The sequence below is a fragment of the Lathyrus oleraceus genome, chromosome 3, assembly GCF_024323335.1.
Source record: "Lathyrus oleraceus cultivar Zhongwan6 chromosome 3, CAAS_Psat_ZW6_1.0, whole genome shotgun sequence".
In the NCBI taxonomy this organism is placed as follows: domain Eukaryota; kingdom Viridiplantae; phylum Streptophyta; class Magnoliopsida; order Fabales; family Fabaceae; genus Lathyrus; species Lathyrus oleraceus.
This window is the reverse complement of record NC_066581.1, coordinates 147597691-147610487: the sequence shown is the minus strand read 5'-3', so window position 1 is coordinate 147610487 and position 12797 is coordinate 147597691. Positions and strand designations below refer to the sequence as shown.

General features: G+C 38.9%; 1 non-coding gene across 1 annotated transcript; it reads left to right on the top strand.

Moving 5' to 3' along the window:
• Window positions 1–11795: 11795 nt before the first annotated feature.
• LOC127133367 (small nucleolar RNA R71) lies at window positions 11796–11902 on the top strand. The gene has a single exon (XR_007807347.1). It is a non-coding gene; the product is annotated as a small nucleolar RNA R71 (small nucleolar RNA).
• The last annotated feature ends 895 nt before the right edge of the window (window positions 11903–12797 follow it).

Sequence of the window (12797 nt, the reverse complement as noted above, 5' to 3'; positions counted from 1 at the left end):
GTACAAAAACCTTGTTATTAAACCTGTAAATTGAGACCGTAAAAAGAGTGATTTTAATTTTAAACTTAATTAAACCAATTTGGTTTTGATTCCTTCATTCCGCTTACTTTACATACCGATACCTAAATAAATTAGCCAGACATGCTAAATAGATCTAAATAATTATCATGCATAAACAAATTCATCTCAGGCAAATAATATAAATCAACAATAAAGCAGGGCATATATAAATTCAAACAATAATTAAAGAACCTGAGAAATTAAATAGCAGTCTTGAACACTCCACCACAGGCCGGTTGGATTTTTTCTTGAATTCTTCAATCAAACAGAAAAATAAAAGCGAAGGAATAAAAAAAAACTAGATTCTAACGTAAGGTTAGATCCGGTGAAAGGTACACAATAGTTTCCGGTGTAGAAACTACTGTGCGAAAAATTAATTAATTGCTGGAAAAGAAAATAGAAATTGCAAAGGAAACAATATAAAAATCGTAAAAGTAATGCTGTAAAAATGTGCTTGTACTGCTGGAAGAAAAAAATGCGAAAAAGAGAAAATGGCGAAGAAGCATGGAACCGCTGCAGGGTTTGCAAAGCTGATATTTATACTGGTCACTTTCTGTAACGGTTTCCAAAAGTATTCCGCGTCAAAGGTCTTCATGTGGCAAATGGTCAGGCGTGCAAATAGGACTCAACATCTCTGAAGCCAAAAATATAGGAGAACGGTGTGACGTCCGTCACACCATGTGTGACGCTCGTCACACAAGTGTGTAGAGCGTGACGCTCGTCACAGCCTTTGTGACGCTCGTCACAGGCACATCGCCTGTGCTTTTTGGGCTGGGCTTTGGCTTTTGATATTTGCTTCTTTTCATTCCTTTTTGCACCTCCTTTTCTTCCTTTTTTTACTTGTGCTTCAAATAAACCACCTGAGATAAATAGAAAGAAAATACCGCGTAATATCTAATAAAATGAAATAAATTGAAGTAAATAATAATATAATTTAATTAAATTGAGTCCTAGAATGTGATACTATTTCATGTTATCAAACTCCCCCATACTTAGATCTTTGCTTGTCCTCAAGCAAAATACAGTATAGAACTTGTTTTAAAATTTTTAGCCAGATGAAATTTCAAAACACACGTCAATTCGTACTAGGTTGCATGTAAACCTTGTTTAGAGGTAACTTGAGTTTTAATCTCGACATTAACAACCACCGTCACAATCTCAGACAACCCCACCTTATGCAAACCAGTTCGAGTAATGCCATTATAGCTATCGTAGTTCCTTTACTCTTATTTCACCCGTTTTCATTCTAGCGAAATCACATTAAGCCCTTTATCTTTTCGCGCACATAGTGGAGTAACCGGTTAGTGATTCTGATCCCCTTTTAGCTAGAAGTTCTGGTACATAAGTCGGATAACTTCGTTATTCAGTCCATTGCAAATTGCGGGGGATCGGACCGTAGTCCGCCCTACCAAGTTCAGCACCAGATACCTGCTGAACCAACCCATAATGGATCTTTCATATTATGCTTTTGTATGATTTGCAACCTTTAGACTAAATGATCTGGTAAGGATCACCTAACTTAATTAGTGCATTTCCTGATATATATATATTTTTTATGTTACTTTGGGGATCATTCACTTATATTCATCGGCCCTCCACGTAGTTTGCTATTAAGATGGTGCTGACTTCTCGTATAAACTACTCGGGGTTACTATAAAACTAAAAGTTCAAGGGATTGGTATAATAGGTACTTATCCTGATCTAACATGTTGAGGTTCTTAGAGCATTGTTATGGTAATAATTTTTGTCTTGATTTCACTCAAGTTTTATAAAATAAGCGACCTTTATACTTATTGGGTGTGTTAAATTTTTGTTATGGCTCATGGAAATTTTGAGGGGAATAGATAATAGGAATTTTTCACACTTGGGACTTAACTTAAAATAAATCTATATTATAAGAAATATATTTTATATATATATATATATATATTTTATATGGGAAATAACAATGAAAAGAAAGATACATACTTGAAAAAGAAAAAGGAGGATAGACAGAACACGGTTTTCCCCCCTATACTTGAATGAAACATTGTCCCCAATGTTTTAAGGAAAAGAAATGAATTACAAAAAGAAAAAGAAATGAAATCAATGCTGCCTTCCGCCTCTTGTTCTTGGGCCTGGTGATCGTTGACGTACTTCTAAGTTGTCAAACCTGCTAAGCAAATCAGTGAACCGCTGGTCGGTTATGACATTCCTTGCTTCCTGTTGTTGTTGCATTTGGCGCATCATTTGCATCATTTCGAGATTCTGTGCTTGCATACCATCAATAACATCCATGATGTCGTCGTTGGTTGCAGGCCTTCTTCGTCGACAACGTCGTGAGGATGGGCCAGCTGCATTATCGGAAGGGTTGAGCGGGACTGACTGTTGTGCAGGAATCTGATCACCTTGCTCCATTTCGTCGAACTCGTCGGTAGACGGGTTTGTATGTGAAGGCTCGGTAGCTTCGGGAGCATTCAGATCATAGAGGTGGCGGTTGGGATTGGTGACATCGGTTAAGGCAATGTTGGGTAGAACAACGCTTGGGACTGCCTGGTTATTCACCATAAGATAATACCCTCAGCCTATCCTGTTCTTGATTAGGCGGCTGGACCGACAGTAGCCTATGTCCATAAATAGGGGAGGTAAAGATTCTAAAGTTTGGAGTCGGTCCCCTAGGTTTAAGCCAAGTGCTATGGTGGTGATTAATCCACCAATTACAAAAGGTTGACGGCCTCTAGCACATAAGGTGCGGATATGATGAAATAGGAAGGAGGCGGCGTTTACCTTAGCATTCGGTTCGAAGACACATTCGAGGAAGAATAGTTCCTTTGCGTTGACCTTGCTGTTGTTCGGTCTTCCAAAAACTGTGTTTTATAGGATGCGGATGAAGTACCGGATAATTGGGTTATGTATATGGGAAACAATGAGCTCTTCCCAGTTGTTGGCATCTACACCGGATATTTTCCTAAAGAGGTCGAAAGCGGCAACTGTGCTCCAGTTTAAGTTTGGAGGGATTCTGGGGTAGACTTGACCTTCTATGGGGAATTGTAGCATGGTGCTCAATTGGTTTTGGGATAAGGAGTACTCGGTGTTGAACATACGGAAGGTTGCGGTACCGGTTAAGAATTCGTCTTCACCAGTGGGAGTGTTGTACGCATAGGAACTTAAAAATTCTAAGGTTAGGGACAGGTAGGTGGGTTGATTATGCGTGCATAGAAAGGTTAGATCGGCAAGGCGGAGCATCCACTCGATACCTTGAAGTAATCCTAATTGTTGTAAACAAGTTGAATCAGGATACCTGGTAGAGGTGACACCTCGTTGTTGGAAACGCTCGAATTGCTCTCTTTGATAGTTATCATCTTCAGATCGGAAGATGATGTTTCCAAAATTTTGATTTCCCGCCATACTGATGAATGAGTTGGAAGAAGTAATTAGGAAAGAAAATAAATATATTTGATTGTATAGAATAGTTGTGATGTAGGAAGAAAGGTATGGTGGGTATTTATAGGAAAAATTTTGAAGTTGGAAAGGGAGTGGTTGAAAAGTAAATAAATGTGGGTAAATGTGAATAAATGGGGAGGGTAAAAAGGTGAAGAGGTGTAACGGTCGTCTCCAACGTCTTTGTAACGTTCACCTAGTCAGAGGGGTGTTACGCTCGTTACAGGGGCATGACGGGCGTCACAAGCACTTAGCGTGACTTCCGTGATAGATTGTGTGACGCTCGTCACACAGTTACATTGGCATGGTTTCTGCTTGCGTTCTTCATAATAATTATAGTAATTTATTTTTATTATTTATTTTGTTTTGCTTCAGATTATTTTATTTTGCTATTTAAATTTCCCTGCATGCTATTCTACTTTGTATGATAGTGCATAATTATATTATATTTTTAATAATTTATGTAGGCAACAACAGTAGAGAGCATTATTGATAGATATTGCATAATTCATAATAAAATAGAATAAATCAATAGCTTCATAAAATAATCATAATGTAACATTGGAAGGAAAAAAACAAAAATGCGAAAAAGAAACAAATACGAACATAATTTGAAATAACATTAATAAATAATCTAACTTAAAACTAAATAACTAAGAAAAACAACTTCTATCCATCTGCATGATCTCTGGCCGGAGGAGCAAAGGAGTTAACACGGTTTAGCAACTCGTGAAACTGATTTGTCATGCTGTTCATGTATCCCAGAAATTCGTGTCTCATGTTAGCGAACTCTTCTCTGAGGGCGTCTTGTTCTGACATCAAAGCTTCAATGGCGGTGTTGTAATCAGTTCCGGGCATATGATGTCTAAGGTCGGGTATTGCCGATTCTTCGGTCTGAACAGGTTGAGGAGGAGGATCAATATCATAATAACCAGATGGTGTCTGACGGTCGGATTCAGCATAAGGAATCTGGTCATCACAAATCTCATAGTCCTGGATGGATTCAGTGGATCTAGCAGGAGAGGGGGTTTCGTTCAAATTGTAGAGCCAGTTATTGCGGTTATGAACACTAGTCCTAGGATCGGGCATGGTGAATAGGCAAAGAACTTGGTTATTAATTATAAGCTCAAACTCGTCAGACCCTAGGTTTGCTATAAACATAGTGTTGAAGAGGAAGGGTATACTCATAATAGTAATGCCACAAAAAGGGCTTAAGTCAAGCATAGGCTGATGTAATCCGATAGCATTACCAATCATGGTTATCAAACCTCCTATTCAAATTGGTGCTCGTTCATCTTGGATAAGGTGGTCTAAATTTGCTAGCATAAAAGTGGCACCGTTTACTGGACGGTTCTGGGAAGCACAAAATATGATGAAGAGTTCATCACGTGAAACTGTGGTACTGTTTGGCTTCTTCCCAAATAAGGTGTGGGTCAGGATCTTATGGAAATAACGAAAGGCCGGGTTATGTATGTTTCCAGAGAGAAACTCATGTTCCTCGGGATCGTCATTTCCAGTCAAGTTACCCCAAAAGTGTTCAAGTTCTCTATATTCAAAAAGTTCTTCTTGGCTCACTGTGAATGTGTCAAAGGAGGTAGGGAAACCTAAAAGGTTGGTAAAGTCTTGAATATTAAATTGGTACTCCATGTTAAACATTCTGAACTGGATGAAACCTTTGCTTATTCCTTTTCCATGGCTGGGTAGATAGATCAGGGAGCTAAGGAATTCTAGTGTTAGTCTCCGGTAAGTGACAAATTGTCTACGGATAGGAGAGGTTTCCCACCCAATCTGATTCAACAAATACATGACACTTTGTCTTAGTCCAAGGGCAGTCATTGCCCAGTCATCAGCATACAGACTAGGTAGCATCTCTCTCGTGGCTAGTTCCTCAAACTTTTGTTTCTGAGCTGTTCCTCTGAATTTGATACCCATACGATCAATTTGTCCCATCAGGTTAGTGTTAGCTAGAGAAAAGAAAAACAAGAGTTTTAGTCAGGATTTGGCCAAATGCCGAAAGAAGAAGAGAAAAGTTTTTAATAAATTAAAATAAATTAAGAAAGAATACTAAATAAAAATTAAAAGAATAATTAAGGAAGAAATAGAAAATAATAATAGAAAAAAATAAAATACTTGTGGGTTATCTCCCACTAAGCGCTTTGTTTAATGTCGTAAGCTCGACATAAAAACTATCAATTATAATCTATAACTTCTAGAGGCATTTCGTCTAAGTGCAAGACTTGCAAATCTTCATTGTTTTCTGCATAGTGATAATGTTTTAGACGTTGCCCGTTTACGGTAAATGGTTCCATAGATTTGCCTTTAATTTCTACTGCTCCATTGGGAAAAACATTGGTGATTTGAAAAGGACCTGACCATCTAGATCGTAGTTTTCCCGGGAATAACTTTAGCCTGGAGTTAAATAAAAGGACTGTATCGCCTTGTTTGAAGATTTTCCTTGATATGCGCTTGTCATGCCATTGTTTTGTTCTTTCTTTGTAGATTCTGGAATTTTCGTAAGCGTCTCTTCTGAGTTCCTCTAATTCGCTTATATCAAGGATTCTCTTTTCACCGGCGGCTTTATAGTTTAAATTTAGATTTTTAATAGCCCAATAGGCTTTATGTTCTAATTCTACCGGGAGGTGACAGGATTTTCCATAAATGAGCTTAAATGGGGTTGTCCCTATGGGAGTTTTGTAAGCAGTTCGATAAGCCCACAAAGCTTCTGGTAATTTCAATGACCAGTCTTTCCTTGAAGTGGCGACTGTTTTCTCTAGTATCTGTTTGATTTCTCTGTTAGACACTTCCACTTGCCCACTGGTTTGAGGGTGGTAAGGCGTCGCAACTCTATGTCTTACGCCATACTTAAGCAGTAGTTTTTCGAGTACCTTGGATATGAAATGCGATCCACCATCACTGACTACTATTCTTGGAACACCAAACCTTGGAAATATTATATTCTTAAAGAGTCTAGTTACTACTCGTGTGTCGTTAGTTGGAGAAGCTATAGCTTCAATCCATTTCGATACGTAGTCAACTGCCACGAGTATGTACTTGTTACCGAAAGAGGATGGAAACGGTCCCATGAAGTCTATTCCCCACACGTCGAAAATCTCTACTTCCAAAACGCCCTTTTGTGGCATCTCGTCACGTCTAGATATGTTTTCTGTGCGTTGACATCTGTCACATTTCTTAATAGCTGCATGTACATCCTTCCATATATTTGGCCAATAAAAACCAACTTGTAGGATTTTAGAGCAGGTCTTGGATGTACTTGCATGTCCACCATAAGGAGCGGAGCGATAGTGTTGGATTATATTTTCTACCTCTTCCTCGGGTATACACCGACGGAAAATACCATCGGGGCCTCTTTTAAAAAGTAAGGGGTCATCCCAGTAATAGTGTTTTATGTCATAGAAGAATCGTTTCTTCTGCTGGTAGGATAAGGTAGGTGGAACTATTCCGGCAGCTAAATAATTGACGAGGTCAGCGTACCACGGTGTAACGCATATAGCTAAGGTGGTTTCTACCTGTTTATCAGCGTTATTTTCTTCCAAAGTAGCTATAAGCTTATCGTACGAGAAATCATCGTTAATTGATGTTCTTTCCGGTTCAAGGTTCTCAAGTCTAGAGAGGTGATCTGCTACTACGTTTTCAGTTCCTTTCTTGTCTTTGATTTCCAAATCGAACTCTTGTAGCAACAGGATCCACCTTAAGAGTCTAGGTTTAGCATCCTTTTTTGTTAAGAGGTATTTGATGTTGGTGTAAGCCCTAGAGGCCAATACTTTTAGTTCTTGTATCGAATTATTTATTAATAATAAAAGGCATTTTTCTTTATTATGTTTGTTTAATAAAGTCCCTGGAATAGATAGTCCATTTAATGTATCAAGTATGACTTAATCATGAGATCACATTAAACATAAGGACACTATTCTTAAAGTGTCCGTAGTCAAGCTTTATTATGAAATGGGATAACATTAAAGCATGGAGACTATTATGTTTGTAGACTGATGATCACGTCTCATGGATCATGGATAAAGAGTTATCAAGTCTTAAACATAGGTATGAATATTAAGAGTAATATTCATACTGGATTGACCCGCTATGAGAATACTATATAGAAAGTTATGCAAAGTGTCATAAGTTATTCTCATGGTGATAATAGTGTATACCACTCTTCGACCTGAAACCACTATGGATCCTAGATGTAGAGTCGAGTGCTTTATTGCTGATCCAACGTTGTCCGTAACTGGATAACCATAAAGACAGTTGATGGGTACTCCACGAAGCATGCTGAGGGACATGAGTGTCCTAGATGGAATTTGCCAATCCTGCTTAACAGGATAAATGTCTATGGGCCCAATATTGAACTGGACAAGGGTGACATGGTCTATACCTTGTGTTCAATATAGACATAAGGGCAAAGGGGTAATTATACACATAATTATTATCACAGGAGGTTTTGTCAGATCACATGACATTTTCGTGACTTGGGTAGCAGTGATGTGTTGCTAGATACCGCTCACTGTTTATTATGTTAAATGCGTGATTTAATATAATTGCCAGCGTCGCGAAAACCTATAGGGTCACACACAAAGGATGGATTGATGAGAGATAGAGTAATTAAGGAACATCGTAAGGTACGGTGTACTTAAGCTGAATACGAAATATGGTAAGGTACCAAATACTTAAGTGATTTTGGCATATTATGAGATATAGGCCAAAATGCACTTAAGTGGGCTTTTTGGCTTGAAGCCCACACAAGTGGTTCTATAAATAGAGCTCTTGTGCAGAAGCTTGGTAAGGGAATACAACACAACTGAAGAGTTGGAATTTCGTATCTCTCTTTCCCTCACTCAAAGCCTTAATTCACAAACAGCTAGCACTGCGATTGAAGGAATCCGTTCGTGTGGACTGAGTAGAGACGTTGTCATCATTCAACGTTCGTGATCGCCCCGTGGATTTGCTTCAAAGGATTCGATCATTATCAGAGATCTGCACCAAAGGTTTGAATTGCCACAAGAGGTAACGATTCTATCACTGATCATGCTCATTCGTAAGGATCACTAATGGAGAAATTTTTAAATTCCGCTGCGCCTTGGATGGCAATTCTCCTTCATTTGATAGCAGCGTGGTCAGTGTAGATGATTATTTTGGCTCCGACCAAGTAAGAACGAAATTTATCTAGTGCAAACACTACTGCTAGAAGTTCTTTCTCGGTTGTGGCATAATTCATTTGTGCTTCATCTAGAGTTCTACTTGCGTAATATATAACATGAAGCTTTTTATCCTTTCATTGTCCTAAAACAGCACCCACAGCGTAATCACTGGCATCACACATTATTTTGAATGGTTCGTTCCAATCTGGTGTCTGCATTATGGGCGCGGAGATCAGTACTTGTTTAAGCGTTTGAAATGCTTCTAAACATCTATTATCGAATATGAATTCAGCATCTTTCATTAATAGCCCGGTCAAAGGTTTAGTTATTTTAGAGAAGTCTTTAATGAATCGTCGGTAAAAACTGGCATGTCCTAAAAAGCTTCGTACTTCTCTCACAGTTTTCGGGGTTTGAAGATTTTCGATTACCTCTATTTTGGCTTTGTCTACTTCAATTCCTCTGTTCGAGATGATGTGTCCTAAAACAATTCCTTCTTGTACCATAAAGTGACATTTTTCCCAATTAAGTACTAGGTTTACTTTTACACATCGCTCTAGAACTCTTTCTAGGTTTTCAAGGCATTCTTCAAAGCTTTGTCCGCATACGGAAAAGTCATCCATAAATACTTCCATGATGTTTTCTAGAAAATCGGCGAATATTGCCATCATGTACCTTTGGAAGGTTGCAGGAGCATTACACAAGCCAAACGGCATTCGTCTATAAGCGAAGGTACCAAAAGGACACGTGAACGTTGTCTTTTCTTGGTCATCAGGGTGAATCGGTATTTGAAAGAAACCTGAGTAACCGTCTAGATAGCAGAAATGAGAATGTTTTGCTAATCGTTCTAACATCTGGTCAATGAATGGTAAAGGGAAATGATCTTTTCGGGTTGCTTTGTTTAGTTTCCTATAGTCAATGCACATTCTCCATCCTGATTCGATTCGTTTGGTTATAGTTTCTCCTTTTTCATTTTCAATGACTGTTATACCTCCTTTCTTTGGTACTACGTGTACAGGACTAACCCATTTGCTATCAGATATAGGATATATGATACCTGCCTCTAATAACTTGGTTATTTCCTTCTTTACTACCTCACTCAGGATTGGGTTTAGTCTCCTCTGGTGTTCCCTAGAAGTTTTACAGTCTTCTTCTAGCATGATGCGATGCATACAGATAGAAGGACTTATTCCTTTAAGATCGGTGATGTTGTAACCTAGTGCGGTTGGATATTTTCTTAAGATATGCAGGAGTTTTTCTGTTTCGAGTCTTCCTAGGTCAGCATTAACTATTACTGGTTGTTCAAGTTCTAAGTCTAGGAATTCATATCTCAGATTTTTGGGAAGTGTTTTCAGGTCTAGGGTTGGTTTCTTAAGGCATTGCGTAGGGTCCGGTGTTATTGCTAAACACTGGTTAAGTTTGTCTTCTACAAGATAGTCAGATGATTTGTCTTTTTCTAACTCTGTTTCTTTTATGCATTCATCGATGATATCCATGAAGTAACATGTATCTTCTATTGCAGGTGCTTTCAAAAATTGGGAAAGAATGAACTCAATTTTCTCTTCTCCTACTTCAAAAGTGAGTCGTCCTCGTTTTACGTCTATGATTGCACCGGCAGTTGCTAAGAACGGTCTTCCCAGTATAATGGGTGTAACTTCATCTTCTCTAATATCCATAATTATAAAATCAGTTGGAATGTAGAATTGACCTATGCGTACTGGAACGTTTTCAAGAATTCCTACAGGATATCTGACGGAACGATCTGCTAGTTGCACAGACATTTTAGTTGGTCTTAATTCTCCCATTTCAAGTCTCTTGCATATGGATAAAGGCATAACACTAATACCGGCTCCTAAATCGCATAAGGCTTTGTCAATGACAAATTTTCCTATGTGACAGGGTATAGAGAAACTACCTGGGTCTTTAAGTTTAGGAGGCATATTCTGGATTATAGCGCAACATTCAGCAGTGAGTGTAACGGTTTCGCTATCTTCAAGTTTCCTTTTATTAGAAAGAATTTCTTTTAAGAACTTGGCATATGAGGGCATCTGCGTAATAGCTTCTGTAAACGGAATTGTGACGTTTAATTGTTTTAGTAGGTCAACAAATTTTTTGAATTGGCCCGCATCTTTGGTTTTAATAAGCCTTTGAGGGTAAGGGATAGGTGGTTTATAAGGTGGTGGAGGTACATAAGGTTCCTTCTTTTCTACGGTTTCCTTATTACTCTCTTCCTTTTCCTTAGGTTCACTTTCTTCCTCAGTTGACTTTTTAGAGTTTTGGTTTTCTATCCTTGGGTCAGACGGTCCTTCCACTTCCGTTCCACTTCTCAGTATAATTGCATGAGCGTGGCTTCTTGGGTTAGGTTGGGGTTGGCCAGGAAATGTACCAGTTGGGGCAGCAGTAGGCGCTTGTTGTTGAGCTACTTATGATATTTGCGTTTCCAGCATTTTGTTATGAGTAGCCAGGGCATCTACTTTACTTGTTAGTTGTTTAATTTGTTCGCCAGTGTGTACATTCTGGTTTAAGAAATCTTTATTGGTTTGCTGTTGAGAAGCTATAAAATTTTCCATCATGATTTCCAAGTTGGATTTCCTAGGGGCGTTATTGTTAGGTGTAGATGGGATCGACTTCTGATATCCCGGAGGTATAGCTGGGGCTTGATTTGGAGATTGTCCAGGTGCGTATAAAGCATTATTACTCTTATATGAAAAATTGGGATGATTCTTCCAATTTGAGTTATAGGTATGCGAGTAGGGGCTTCCTTGAGCATAGTTTACTTGCTCCGCTTGGATTCCTGTTAGGAGTTGACAATCTGCAGGAGTGTGACCTTGGATTCCACAGACTTCGCAATTCTGAGTTATGGCTACCACGGGGGCTGGAGGTGATACATTTAAACTTTCAATTTTCTGGACCAGAGCATCCACTTTTGCATTAACATGATCAAGGTTACTTATCTCGTACATGCCAGTTTTCGTTTGAGGTTTTTCTACCATTGTTCGTTCACTTCCCCACTGATAGTGGTTTTGAGCCATGCTTTCGATAAGTTGGTAAGCATCAGCATAAGGTTTGTTCATTAGTGCACCACCTGCGGCGGCGTCTATTGTTAACCTCGTGTTGTACAAGAGACCATTATAGAAGGTATGAATTACTAACCAGTCTTCTAAACCATGGTGTGGACAAAGTCTCATCATGTCTTTATATCTTTCCCATGCTTCGAAGAGAGACTCGTTATCTTTCTGTTTAAATCCATTTATCTAGGCTCTTAACATAGCTGTTTTGCTTGGCGGAAAATATCGAGCAAGAAAAACTTTCTTCAACTCGTTCCATGTGGTGACTGAGTTGGAAGGAAGAGATTGAAGCCATCTTCTAGCGCTATCTCTTAACGAGAAAGGAAAAAGACGAAGTCGAATTGCCTCTGAAGTGACACCATTAGCTTTAACAGTATCAGCGTATTGGACAAATACGGATAAATGAAGGTTTGGATCCTCGGTAGGATTTCCAGAGAATTGGTTCTGTTGCACTGCCTGCAACAGTAAAGGTTTAAGTTCAAAGTTGTTTGCTTCGATTGCGGGTGGAGCAATACTCGAATGCGGCTCATCTTGCGATGGAGCGGCGTAATCTCGAAGAGCATGAGCTGGTTCTGCCATCTCGGGTATCTAAGGGAAAATATTTTTGAAATCAGGAAGTTCAACAGGAGGGAGATTGTTTGCAGCACGATATTCCCGAATTCGTCGTAAGACTCGGAGATATAGTTCGATATCGTTGATTCGTAAGTAGAACGGCTCGCCTTGGGAGCGAGTGTGTGGCATACAAATCAACGAAAGAAAGAAAAGAAAAAGAAAAGCCTTAGTCTCTACAGCGTAACAGAAGAGTTACGATATCGACTAAATAAAGTCCCCGGCAACAGCGCCAAAAACTTGATCGCGACTTTATGAGTCGAATTTGGGGTACAAACTGCAAGTGCACAGTTCTATCGCGTAGTTTTAAAAGATATCGATCCCACAGGGACTTATGAATCGATATACCGTTTTCTAAGGTTACTTCGTAAAGCTAAGGCAGGTGATACTTTGATTGTTTGGGGGAAAAGCTAAAACTAAAATAAGATCTAAAATAAATATCTAATAAGCGGATATCGGTATGTAGTTCGTCGTAATTAGGGAATCA